The following is a 14,124-nucleotide window of genomic DNA, read 5'->3' as shown; positions in this document are numbered from 1 at the left end:
TACTTTCTTGCTTTTCCTAGGATGTAGTTTCCCTCCTTGTGTTGGAGTTTTCCATCTATTATCCTTTGTAGGGCTGGATTTGTGGAAAGATATTGTGTAAATTTGGTTTTGTCATGGAGTATCTTGGTTTCTCCATTTATGTTAATTGAGACTTTTGCTGGATACAGTAACCTGGGCTGGCACTTGTGTTCTATTAGGGTCTGTATGACACCTGCCCAGGATCTTCTGGCTTTCATATTCTCTGGTGAGAAGTCTGGTGTAATTCTGATAAGTCTGCCACTATATGTTACTTGACCTTTTTTCCTTACTGCTTTTAATACTTTTTTCTTTGTTTTGTGTGTTTTGTGGTTTGACTATTATGGAATGGGAGGAATTTCTTTTCTGGTCCAATCTATTTGGAGTTCTGTAGGCTTCTTTTATGTTTAGGGACATCTCTTTCTTTAGGTTAGGGAAGTTTTCTTTTATGATTTTGTTGAAGATATTTACTGGCCCTTTAAGTTGGGGGTCTTCGGTCTCTTCTATACCTAATTTCCTTAGGTTTGATCTTTTCATTGTGTCCTGGAATTCCTGGATATTTTTGGTTAGGTGTTTCTTGCATTTTGCATTATCTTTGATGGTTGTTTCAATGTTTTCTATGGTATCTTCTGCCCCCAAGATTCTCTCTTCTGTCTCTTGTATTCTGTTGGTGATGCTTGTGTCTATGACTCCTGATCTCTTTCCTAGCTTTCTATCTCCAGGATTGTCTCCCTTTTTTGATTTCTTTATTGTTTCTATTTCCATTTTTAAATCCAGGATGGTTTTGCTCAATTCCTTCAAATGTTTTGCTGTGTTTTCCTGTAATTCTTTAAGTGATTTTTGTGTTTCCTCTTTAAGGGCTTCTACTTGTTTATTTGTGCTGTCCTGTATTTCTTTAAGTAAGTTATTTATGTCTTTCTTAAAGTCCTCTATCATCATCATGAGACATGATTCTAAATCTAAATCTCATTTTTCTGGAGTCTTTGGATATCTAGTATTTGCTTTGGTGGGAGAACTGGACTCTGATAATGCCAAGTAGTCTTGGTTTCTGTTGCTTAGGTTCCTGTGCTTGCCTCTTGCCATCTGGCTGTCTCTGGTGTTAGCTTGTCTTGCTGTCTCTGACAGTGGCTTGACCCTCCCCTAAGCCTGTGTGTCAGTACAAGTACATCTGTTTCCTTTCAACCAGATCTGGGACAGAGAGCTGTGGGACCAGGTCAGCTCTAGGTACAGGCAGAAACTGGAAGGGTCCTGTCCCAGACTGCTCCTGGATTTGTATGTCCTGAGGCATCCAGGCGGGTCACTTGGAGCAGAAGAGTTTGTCTCACCTCTGCTCTCATATGTTTCAGTGCTCCTGAGGACTGGTTTTCAGCTCTGGGCGCAGGCAGAAACCTGAAGAGTCCTGCCCCTGACTGCTCCTGACTTCCTATATTCAGCGGGCACTAGGGAGGTTCCTCTTGGGCCAGAAATGTGAGCAGAAGTGGAAGTCTCTCCCAAGCTCTCAGGGTTGTCCACATGTCTGAGAGTCCAGCTCTCTCTCCCAGGGGACTTGGGTGCAGAGTGCTGTGGGATCAGTTCAGCTCCTGGGACACAATATTTTTAAAGAGGACACAAAATGGTGTATGGATGGATCTGGGAGGAGATGGGGGAGGACAATGAAAATATGCAAAATACAATATATAAAATTATTTGAGAATTAATAATAAAAATATTTAGGAAAGAATAATGCACAGTTTGCTGTTTCCAAAAGCTTTATGGACAAAGTTTTCTATGTCCATGTCGTATCTGCAATCTGGAATGTGCCTTTTGTTCCTTAGCTTCATGCACTGTCCTCTAATCCAGTTACAGGATTAGGCCTTTCTTTCTTTAGAGTAGTTACTTTTTTCACCCCTCACTATGAGAAATCCTCTCACGCACTGCAGTCTTACAGAGTGGAGAAACCTGAACACTTGTAAACTGGCCCCAAATCCTGCAATTTCGTTTCATTCTTTTTTGTCTACTAGTATGCCATTCTCTAGCATAAACACAAGTTTGTAATTGTTGGGTACTTACCCATGTGTAAATATACTTAACTATCAAATTTTCAAAACCATTTTCCTATAATTCTCTTCCTGGCTTATGGTGCTACACAGAATAGTGTTCTCATGTCATTTAACTCAAAATATAAAAATCACCCCATGAAATGAGTGCTATAAAAAATAAAAGCAAACATGCATGTATTCAGTTGTGCCAAAAAAATCCCAAATCTATGGAAATCAATCGCCTGTGCTGGCTGCCTTCTACATAGGTTGGAAAAAGGGAACGTATATGAAGGAAGCTTTAGGAGTAAGGAAAAGAGTTTCTTCTCTGAGTGGACCATTTTGTATACCGCGGGAGAGCTCCTAGTAGATAAAGGAGAAACAATTTGAGTAGGAACATACATATGGATATAAATGAACAAATACCCCAAGAATAAAAACATCTGTGTATTTATGATGTTATAGATTATTGAAGAAATAAATGAATATACTTGGAAAACAATTGGAGTGGGAGCTATCCCAAAAGCTGTTGCCTGTACATGGGATATGGTTTTCTAGCTGGGCTGCCTTTTCTGGCCTCAGTGGGAAAGGAAATGCGTAACCTGAAAAAGACTTGAAGTGCCAGGGTGGGGAGTTACCAAGGGGGACCCCACCTGCTCAGAGGAGAAAGGGAGGAGGGATAGGGTTTTGTGTCTAAAAAAGAAAGTATTGTGGGAAAGGGTGACTGGGAGTAGGGCAGTGAGCAGGCTGTAAAGTGATTAAGTGAAAAATAATTTTTTTAAAAAAAGTCTCCATTTGGTCTGTGATACTGAATCAGCATTCATGGCTTAGCTTGGAACTGTGCTGAGGTTGTATGTATGTTCTTAGCAGCTGGATGACATGCGCACAGCACATCTTGGGATTAACTTTCAGGGAAGTCAAATTTACCAAGATAATTATAATAAAATTTTTCCTTTCTAAAACAACTTGAAGGGAGGAAGAAATGGATGGAGGGACAGAGGAACAGAGGAAGGGCAAAAGGAAGGAGAGAGGGAGCAAGCAGAAGGAAGAGAAGGGGGCATAGAACAGAGAAGGAAGTGAGTGAAATAGTTCTTACACATTTCACAGAAACCAACTCAGAAAGAATTGTAGTGATAAAAACAAAATACGCCAGTACGACTTGCAGAAGTTAATGTGGGCAAAACCTAAGTGAACTTGGCGAGGATTTCTTTTTTAGACACAAAACCAAAAGAACATTCCCTGAAATAAAAATCTGATTAGTTCATCTTCAGTGGGTTTTAAAACTGTAAAAGACACTATTATGAGACTGAAAAGACAAGCCACCAAGATTACATAATATTCACAAAACACATGAGGAATAGAGGACTTGTATCCAAATTATGAAAATAATTCTTAAAGCACAGAACCAAGAGAACAACTCTGCTGGGAAGAATACTGGCAAAAGATCTGGACAAACCAGCAAAGATTTATGGTAGTAAATGAAAATACTGTTAGCATCACACAACATGAGAGCATTTCAAATGGAAATAAGGAGCTGTCTCTGTATATCTGCTACAAACACTCTTTTAGTTAGAATTTCTGTTGCTGTGACTAAAACACCAGGACTACAAGCAACTTGGAGAAGAAATAGATTATTTCAAGTTGGACCAGAAACTCAAGCTGATGTAGAGGCTATGGAGGAATACTGTTTACTGGCTGACTTCCCTCAACTTGTTCAGCATGTTTTCTTGTAGCACCCAGGACCACCATCTCAGGGGTGGCAATGCCCACAGTGAGGGTCCTCCCCATAAAAATTATCAATCAAGAAAATATATCATAGGCCAATCTGATGAGACCAGTTTCTCAGTTAAGATTCCCTCTTCCAAAATGACTTTGGCTTGTATCAGGTTTACATAAAACCAGCTAACACAATTAGTAAAATGCAAGACACCAATGATAACAATGATGGCCAGGATGTACAGCAAAGAGATTTTAATTCGCTGCTCATACAAAATGTTGTAGCTACTTAGAAAGACATCCAGGCAGTTTTCCACCAACTAAACATGCAATTATCACAAAATCTAACAGTCACAGTCATGCATTTATACAAATGTAACATATGTGCACACAAAACTTTGCACATAAACCTTTATTGCAGCTTCATGCATAACCCCAAAAGTTGAAAGTAACCAAAATATCTTCCTGTAAGTGGAGAAACAGACAGTGGTGTGGTCAAGTACCAAGGCAAGTATGTGATAATGAAAGGAAGTCTCCAATTGAGATGTGAAGGATATCAGAATACATTACACTGAGACAAACTACCCTGCAAAGTGTTATTGACTTGAAGAACCAAACTCCATAATGTTTTTCTGCAAGAGATGGCAGAAAGATTGGTATCTTTCAAAAGTTTAAGGGCATGAAGCCTAAGAAGAATGTTCTTGCCAGTGTGTTTTCTTCTGGGGGGGGGGGCTTCATGGTTTTGTGTCAACCAAGACTGAGGGGCTGAGCTCTATGGTATTTATAATAAAGACACTAATTTTATTGGTCAAGATCCCACCCTTATGACTTCTTCTTTCTTACAATACTCCCTGTCTCCAAATACAGACCCACTATGGCAGGACTTCAACATAGGATATTTTTAGGAAGGGGTTAAAATTCTGCCTATTGCACTTGACTTCCTATCCTCCCATTTTATTGAAAGCAAATTGTACCAAGATAAGATCCTGAGAGGAAAGAGAAGAGAAACCCTGAGTAAATGGACCCCAGGGGTTCAAGTATGAAGCACATAGGACCATCACAGAGAATGAAGTAGCTCTAATTCTATGAAAGATGAAGTAATTCTATCAAAGAAAGAATTCAGTAGGACACGCAAAAAGCAGGTCAATGAGCAACAAAACTGTCCTTTTGAACTGGCTGTAGATTGCTGTCCTGGGCTGAGGTGAAATGGGAAAAACTCAACATTACAAAGAAGCCATAGAAAGTGGAGTGGGACCAAGAGTTGGCGCCACAGAGCTGAGCCAGCAATTGTCACTCTGAAATGTTGAAATGTAGAAAGTATTACATAGAGAAGTATGTGTAAGGAGACTCCAAAATGACAAGGCCTCCCCTAAAGATGAGCCTACCATCCCACATGGGTGCATAAATGTTGCCATCAGAAGCCCCAGGCACGCTCAGATACATGAACCCCAAGGCCAGGCTCTAGGCTAGATGAAGTCATGAGTTCTAAAAGTTCAGACCAAAAGCCAAAGGGCAAAAGGTCTATTGAGCCTGTTCCCAAGGGCACCCATCCAAGGCTCCACTTTACTTTCCTTCAAAACAAAAAAAGAGCCACTGGACCTGCCCAAAGCTCAGAGCACTTTATCATTTTATTTTGTAAATAAACCCATAATTATATCTGAATTGGAGAAGATAAACATTGCACTCTTCCTCTTCCTGTCGTTTTGTTGTTGTTGTTGTTGTTATCTTTGGCTGCTGGGCTGTAACTCAGCACAGATGACTATCACACTCGTAAGCTTAGGCTTCCTCCTCACTGTAAGCCAGTCAGCTTTAGAGTAAGCATGAAGCAAGAAAAATAAGAAATCTACTTTATTTTCTCTCTATATGGTCCCCCAGGGGTTCATTTCCCAATTCTATTAATTTAATGGCTATATGTACTCTTTGATTTGTTTTTCAAGCTGAAAATGTGCTACCTGGGACATGGGCAGAAACACACATAGGGTTTGGGGAAAGCAGAATGTAAGTCATAATGATACTAATAATATCAACAATAATAAAGCACATTTGACAAGAGTCTAAAAAGAAAGCAAGCAAACGTCATAGTAGCTTAAATTACCAGAGCAAGTTATCATAGACCAGGTTGCTCACCCTTCTAGAGGCTGTAAGTCCCAGATCAGGGTGCTGGTGCGGTAGATTTTTAGCGTGGGCTCTTCCTGATTCACAGACAGCTCTTCTTTCTCCTTGTCCAGATGTAACAAAAGAGGTGACAGACCCTCTGGTACCCTCTCTCATAATTCTACTTACAAACTTGTGAGTGCTTCACCCTCACAAGCTAATTAACTCCCAGTGACTTCCATATGGCCATGGCACACGAAATTGTAGATTTGAGGAGACACAACTATTTTAACTTTCATTGGTTATTTTATTTATTTACATTTCAAATGTTATTCCCCTTCCCAGTTTCCCCTCTGCAAACTCCCTACTCCCCTCCCTCCATACTTCTATGAGGAGACTCCTCCCACTCCCACTCCTGCCTCACAGCCATAGCAGTCCCCTAAGCGGGGGATCAAACCTTCACAGGACCAAGGGCCTCTCCTCCCACTGATGCCAGATAAGGCATCCTCTGCTGCATATGCGGCTGGAGCCATGGGTTCCTCTATGTGTTTTCTTTGGTTGGTGGTTTAGTCCCTGGGAGCTCTGGGGATCTGTTTGTTTGATATTGCTGTTCTTCCTATGGGGTTGAAAACCCTTTCAGCTCCTTCAGTCCTTTCCCTAACTCCTCCATTGGGGTTCCTGTGATTGGCACGACGTAGCATCTGTATCGGTAAGGCTCTAGTCGAGCCTCTCAGGAAACAGTTATATCAGGCTCATATCAGAACACTTCTTGGCATCAGCAATAATGACTGGGTTTAGTGGCTGCATATGGGATGGATCCCTATGTAGGACAGCCTCTGGATGGCCTTTACTTCAGTCTCTGCCCCACTCTTTGTCCTTGTATTTCCTTTAGTCAGGAGCAATTCTGGGTTAAAATTTTTGAGAAGGGTGTGTGGCCCCATCCTGCAACCAGGCACTGTGCCTAACCTCTTGATATGGTCTCTACAGGTTCTCTCTCCTCCTTGTTAGGTATTTCAGCTAATGTCATCCCTGTTGGGTCCTGGGAGCCTCTTGCTTTCCTGGCATCTGGAACTTTCTGTTGGCGATCCCCATTTCTCCATCCCCCATTGCCACACACCTCTGTTCAATTTCCTACCTTTTGCCCATTTAATTAACTTAGCACAATGTTATCAGGATAATGGGCCAACGCAATACCTCATGGAAAAAAGTAAGGTAGCAGTTTTCAACATATGGGTCTCAACCACTTTGGGTCATATCAGATTATATTTTATATTTCATATATTATAATTCATAACAGTAGCAAAATTATAGTTATAAAGTAGCAACAAAATAATGTTATGGTTTGGAGACACTAGCAACATGAGGAACCATATGAAAGGGTTACGTCATTAGGAGATGTTGGAAACTAGAGATAAAGGATCAACATACTTCTAGTTACGACACAAGGCTAGAGAGTTAATGTACACTTGAAGCAGAACTGTAACGACGTTCTGCTGGGTTTGCGAATTGAAAGCAAAAGCAAGTTGCTTCCAGTTATCCTTGCAGTCAGATAGAGAGACACAAACCATGACACAAAGCAACCGTTTCCCAGATCAATAGCTGCATACTGTGTCCTGGGATCCATGCTCATCTTTTCAAGTAAAGATGCCACAGCCAGCATAGGAGCTGCAACTGGAGTCCCCGCTCAATGTTTGTGAGTCAGCTGTCATCCTCTATAACCAGCGTGTCTTCCTCACAGACCAAACAGAAGGCTTGAAGGTGGGAACAATCACCACAGCATCTTTCGAATCATTGATGGCGGCTCTCATTTCTCGCATCCTCCTAGGAATGTGAGGTTGTTTGAGGTTTGCTATTTTGCCTTGGAGAGGCAACTCCGATGATGTCTGCTTTGCCTTTTCAACTCTGTAACTATTGGGTGGTTTTTAGTGTCAGTCTCTACACCAGGCTATCTCAGCCTGAGTGCTATCATAAGATAGGTTCGAATAGTTCTGCTCTAACAGGAGCTGTTTGACTGTTTGATATCTTTCAAGTAACACCAGATCACACTTCATTTAAAACACTACCAATTGTCTCTCTCAGAATTGAGGTTTACATTGTAGCCCCTTATTTACCTGACACCTTCTCCATGACAAGTATGGCTGAAGCTACATGGTCATGCCACCTTTACTCCTTGGATTCCACCCAACCCAAGTGGTTCCCATTCTCTGAATAAGGGTCAGTTAACATGTTAGGCATAAAATTTTGAAACAGTCCTTGACCAGTTTGTGTGCTGATGTTACTAGGTACAACAACTGTGTGGCTAACTGCAACAGAATGCTTAGTCTCAAAGTCTGAGGGATGAATCCAAGATGAAGTCTTCATTGGGATTGGTTTCTGTTGAGGTCTGTGAGTGAGAATCTGCCCCATGGGTCTCCTTAGCTTTGAGTGGTTAACAACCTTCTTTCTGCCTTCCTTGCCTTCTAGATGCATCCTTTCTGTTTCTCTCTCCACGTGGTGTCCTGTTTCTCTGTGTTTCTCTTTCCCTGTAGGAGTCATGCCAAATCAGAATTACTCTAATTCAGCATTACCTCATCCCAATTTCACATCAACTATAAAGTCCATAGTTCCAAATAAAGTCATAGTTGCAGGTCAAACTCCCATGGGTAGGACTTTTGCCCCATGGTACATCCATGTGTAAGGGAAGACCCATTTCAGGTGCAAACAAATTTGCACATCTTCCCTGACATCTTCAAGTTGGCAAAGTCAACATGAACGATAGTAGTTAAAAGCAGAGCCAAAAATGGCCTCACCCGCCAAAAAGAGGCCTGAAGACCCAAGTGCCAATGGGGGTTTTGGCAAAACATCAGGTAATCCAGAACACACCATTTATTTCCAGTATTTTGCATGATGGTGCTTGTGAAGTGTTGGCAGGCCTGCAGCATTTGACTGTCACAGCTCTAGTCAATAGGTAAGCTTCTATCCAATCCCGAACCTCCTTTCAAAGAACCGTATGCTATGCAGACAAGATGTATCCACACACGCGCACAGCAGTCCTCAGAGTGTCTCTGCAGCCCTCCGATGACTAAGCATGGGTTGTAGTGATGCCTAGTCTCCACCCAGAACCAGAATGAAACCTCCCTTTGGACAAGAGTGCAGGAATGTTGCACAGTCAACAAAAGACTCACAAAGATTTTTATGCTCCAAGGTCCCAGGGGATTCAAATCATTTGCAGAATGTTTGGCCTGTTCCAATAATCCTGAGACCTCCCTCAGGACCCATTCCATAAAGTTTACTAATTTCACCTAGGTAGATTAACTATTTCAACATTACATCCAAATGATTACTAAACAAATTATAGCTTAGGAAGAACTTAAAAGAATAGCAAGCTTCTGACTATTATAGGGCAGAATAAGTGACTTTATGGCTTTTCATTATTTTGATTTGTTTTTTTTTGTTTTGTTTTGTTTTTTTTTCAATTCTAGACATTTAATCCTACTTTATCTGTTATTTTATTTTTGCTCACCAACTTCCTAAGTGGAAGAATGTCTTTGATTTTAAATATGTATTATTTCAATTCACAATTTGAAAGAATTATGAGTTTTGAACATTTTAATTTCTTAATTTACAAATTTATTTTGCTCATTTTTTCTAGTGATGGGTGGGAGTTTTTCCATTTTATTAGTAAGACATTTTAACTCTCAAGAGTGTTGTGGCTGAGGCTGGAGAGATATCTCAGCAAGAGGATTTGCTGCTCTTCCAGAGGTTTCAGTTTGATTCCCTACACACTGAGGTTCAAACGATCTGCAATTCCATTTCCAGGGAATCTATGACCCTCTTCGGGCCTCTAAGGATACCATGCACGCATGTAGCGAACACACATACATGGAAGCAAAACAACATAATGCAAAATATTTTTTCTTTGGAAAAGAAAATAGGAGATCATTTAAGCTATGAGAGAGTTTATTCTACATCCCATGAACAAGGGCTTTTTTTGCTTTGGTTTTGGTTCATGGTTTTGTTTGTTCGTAACTAGAGAGACGTAAGCCAGTGGTGCTCCCTTGAAGGCCCTTGAGACACATCTTTTTTACATCCTCACGTTGTAGCATCCCCAGAAGAAGCAGTAGATGCCGCCGGTTTATAAGCTGTGATGCCAGACTTGGAAGGGCAATTAAATGCAACTGGTTCATGGGCCAAACCCCAACCACTCCACCCCAGAGAGGCACATCCAGGCCTGCAGACAGAAGTCTGTGTCTTAATGAACTTTTGTGTTCATGACCTCAGTCTGCTTTGTCATGGCTTGCCTAGAGAGAATTCCCTAGTCACTGAATCTCACCATAGGGCCTGGAATTAACCCTTATACACAAATGCCCTACACATCAGGACCAAAAATTAAGACATTATACAGTTAGCCAGGAATACTTTTATTCCTCCCAACAAGCCTGAAAAATATCAAATTATGTTCCAAAGTGACTGAACTTACTTAAACTTACATCAGCAGCACAGGGGACTTGTGGTTACACTCTAAATTCTGTCTATTTATATTTCTTTCATCTGATTATTTTTTTATAGTGTGTTGTGAAAATACAGTATAACATAAAATATTCATATGTCTCTATAATTGAAGAACTTTTACTCATGTCTTTAGAAAGAAACAGAAACTACTAACTTTCTGCTGGTACATACGTACTGCTCCTCTTCAATGGGAATCAAAATATCAGCTTGGTAGGAATTCCATTTCCCAGCCTTTTTTGCAGGCAAGTAAGGAGCAATGGCCAGTATGGGATGACTGTAAGGAATGGGGAATCTGCTCAGCTTGTGCTCTTTAAGGAAAGAGGATGAAGAGCTTCCATCTTCTAATGGTGGGGGATGGACAGTAGTTGAAGCAGCATTAGCAATCATAGTAGATTTTTGTAGAAATAATTGAACAATGGATATTTCCGGCATGGGTTCAAATCCTGTGCCGGTACTAATTTCTCTTATTTAGGGTTTCGATTGCCAAAATACGACTCCATGATCAAAAGTAACTTATGAAAGAAACGGTTTATTTCATTTTTATACTTCCAGAGAATAGTCTATCACTGAGGGAAGTAAAGGCAAAAAGCATAAAGGAGGAACAGAAGCAAAGGAAATGGAGGAGTGCTACTTACTGGATCACTCCTCATAGCATGCTCAGCCTGCCTTCTTATACTATCTACAACACCATCCCAGTGGCGACACCACCCACATGGATCTGGGCCCTCCCACATCAATCATGAATCAATGAAATTGCAGCCCAGGCTTACCCATAGACCAGTCTGGTATGGGCATTTCCACAATCAATATTTCTTCTACCCAAATTACTCCAGCTGTGTCAAGTTGTCATAAAACTGGCCAACACCTGACTTTTGATTATTCTGGAAGAACCACTTCACGTTAGTTTTGGCAACAGCTGAGATGATTTTTAAAAACCCTGTTTCTATCACCTGCCAGCTATGTGGTCAAGACCACCACACAATTGTGTGTGGGTCTCAAACTCTTCCTAATTTGGAACATTCATATTTGTCTCATGCTCCTGTGGCATGGGTTAGAGAGAACCCATGAACCCTAAACGTTTGCTTTCTCATCCTTAGAGGGTATTCATAATGATCTGTCTAGAGACATAGCATGATTCACACTGTGACTTATTCATGTGACTGGAAATTCAAAGAGGAGCAGGAAGAGTTAGCTATGATACTGGAGTTCATCATCCTTTTAAGCATATGAAATTCAAAGCCTCTGCATCAATTTCTACAAGTGTGCTTGAATTTAAAAAAAAAAAATGAAATGTTTTCTTACCCCAGCTGATGTTTCTCTAAAAGATCTGATACGCTCTCTTTCCTGTGTAACCTCTCCTGGACAAACACTGGAATTTTTCTGAAACAGGCAGAAAAGACTTCTGTGCTGTGCACTTTCTCTTCTAAGAGTCTTTATTCCAACATGCTTCTGATCAGTGTTTTGCACAGAATCAGGATGTGGACAAACAAGTCACATGCTGCTTCCAGCAATAATTAATTCATGTTCTCTGAAATTTTATTTCAATTCTTATACTCAGACTCAAATGGCTAAAAGAAAACTACACAATGAAGTGACTGTCACTTTTCAGATGATGATGATGAAACCTAAGTCCATCTATTTTGGACAAGTAGGGGCATCTACTGTGTCCTGGTTATTCTGGGGCACACTTTGCTTTGTTCAAGCCTCCCTTCTCACCCATGTTATTGCAGGGCTCAGATACCCTTTGCAAGCTCCAGTTTTCCTCAGATCTGACCCACTGTAATGTCCTTCTTAGTCCTTGAGTGGCTACCAAATTCTTCCAATGCTTCAGATGATAATCGCTCCCAGCAGAGCATGAACTATATCACCTTTAAAGCTCTACCAATTTCTTGCAATAACTTTTATAGGCCAACCCCCGTCTTCCTCCAGCCACACCTGTCAATCAGATAAATGCAAGCTTGATCATGACCTCATTCTATAATGAGGTCAGCCACAGACTCTTACTCCCCTTTCTGCCTCTCTTCTCTATTTGTGTGCCACCCGTGGTTCATTGTGCTTTTATTTCCCCTGTATGGTCCCCATCCTAAGATTGTATCTGCCACTTCCATCCTGAAGACTGCCCATCTGTAAATGTACATCTTTGCCTTGAACTAGAAGATCTATTCTGAACCCAGAATCATTGGGCCCAATCTTCTTTTTGGTAATAATCCTGACCTGGTGTACCATAGTGAGGTTGTGATAATCTGTCTCAATCTGCTCTGAATCCAGAGTGCATTAGTCTACAGTCCTGATAAGGTATCAGGTAGGACTGATGGAAATCTGCAGCCTAGCTCTTTGCCATGAAAATTCCATGAAGTCTGGGCCATTCCTTTTTAACATGGAGCTTTTGTCTGTCAGACTCCTATCTACCTACCATGCCTCTGTGTTCCTACAGAAATGGCAAAAGGAGTTGGGAATGCCCAAAGGTCCTCAGCTTAGAGTTGCTTCTTGGATGCATCTATTAACATAAAAACCACATATACATACATACATGCATACATACATACATACATATTGCTAAAAAGTGGCAAATCTGAGTGCATACAAAACCCTCATAAAGATAAAAGAGTTGGTATGTTTCCTATGCTATATTTAGTTCATTCAAGATGCCCAAAGTATTTATTTTAAATTAAATTAGAATCTTAATTCTAAATATCAAGTGAAAAAGTGAAACATTCAACATGAAAACTAATTTAATTATTTTTAAAATAAAGAACTGGAAAGAAAGAAAAAGAAAGAAAGAAAGAAAAGAAGGAAGAAAGAAAAGGGAGGGGGCTTAGAAAATGGAACAGAAGAGGGGAACTGCAGAGTCAATTCTAGGGGACTGAACTCTACTTAGGGCATTCTCTGTTCCCAGTGTAGGTTGCAATTACAGAGCAGGAGACACCAGAGAGGACTTAAGAAACTTTATACCCCAGTTTTCAGGGTAAGAGAAATTACAGATGTTGGAGTAGGGGTTTTCTGTGGGAGAGGAATGGAAGGGTGAAAATAAGAAACAAAGAAAGAATAAAAGTATAAATGACTTCAGACATATCACTGAGTAGCCTTATAGTGTAAGCAAATAGGAATCCTGGCATCCACATGCCACACAATCCTCTTCTCTTGGATTGGACTAGAACAATGGCAAGGAGGTATTTTAGAAAGCACCCTGATGTATGGGTGGCAAATTAAATCTTAGTACAGCTCATGGTACAAACCCAGAGCAAGCATCCCTGGACTGTTCTCTGAGTCCTGGCATAAAGAAAACCTCTAGCTTAAACTATGACTGAGTTGTAACTGTACAGAATTAAACCCATTGGGAATCTGCCTGAGCCACGGACATCACTGAGACTAACTGACCTATTAGATGAGGGAGGAGCAGTGGCAAGACCTCCAAGTTACCAGTCATATTGGTAGAGAGCATGCCCACAGTCCTGTTCAGTACCCAGAAGCTTGAAGACATTTCTAGTTATATTACCCACTGCCTTGCCCACAAAGCAGTTACTGTTCATAGGAATAAGTAAATAAATAAGTAAATTAATTAATGAATAAATACATATCAAAGGTCATATTAAACAGGTTCTATTTTCATTGGAAGACACCAGATCAAAGAAGGAAAAGCAAGATATTGTAGAAACGGGATTTAATTGCTCCAGAAATTAATAATTTCACAAAAATGGATTCCAATGAGCACGAATTAGATTAAATCCTTGACAAAGAAGTCAAAAGAATGACAATAAAATATTCAGCATGATCAAAAGGGGACAGTAAGAAT

The sequence above is a fragment of the Rattus rattus genome, chromosome 11 (genome assembly GCF_011064425.1).
Source record: "Rattus rattus isolate New Zealand chromosome 11, Rrattus_CSIRO_v1, whole genome shotgun sequence".
In the NCBI taxonomy this organism is placed as follows: domain Eukaryota; kingdom Metazoa; phylum Chordata; class Mammalia; order Rodentia; family Muridae; genus Rattus; species Rattus rattus.
The sequence above is the reverse complement of the archived record's forward strand: the minus strand, read 5'-3'. Positions refer to the sequence as shown.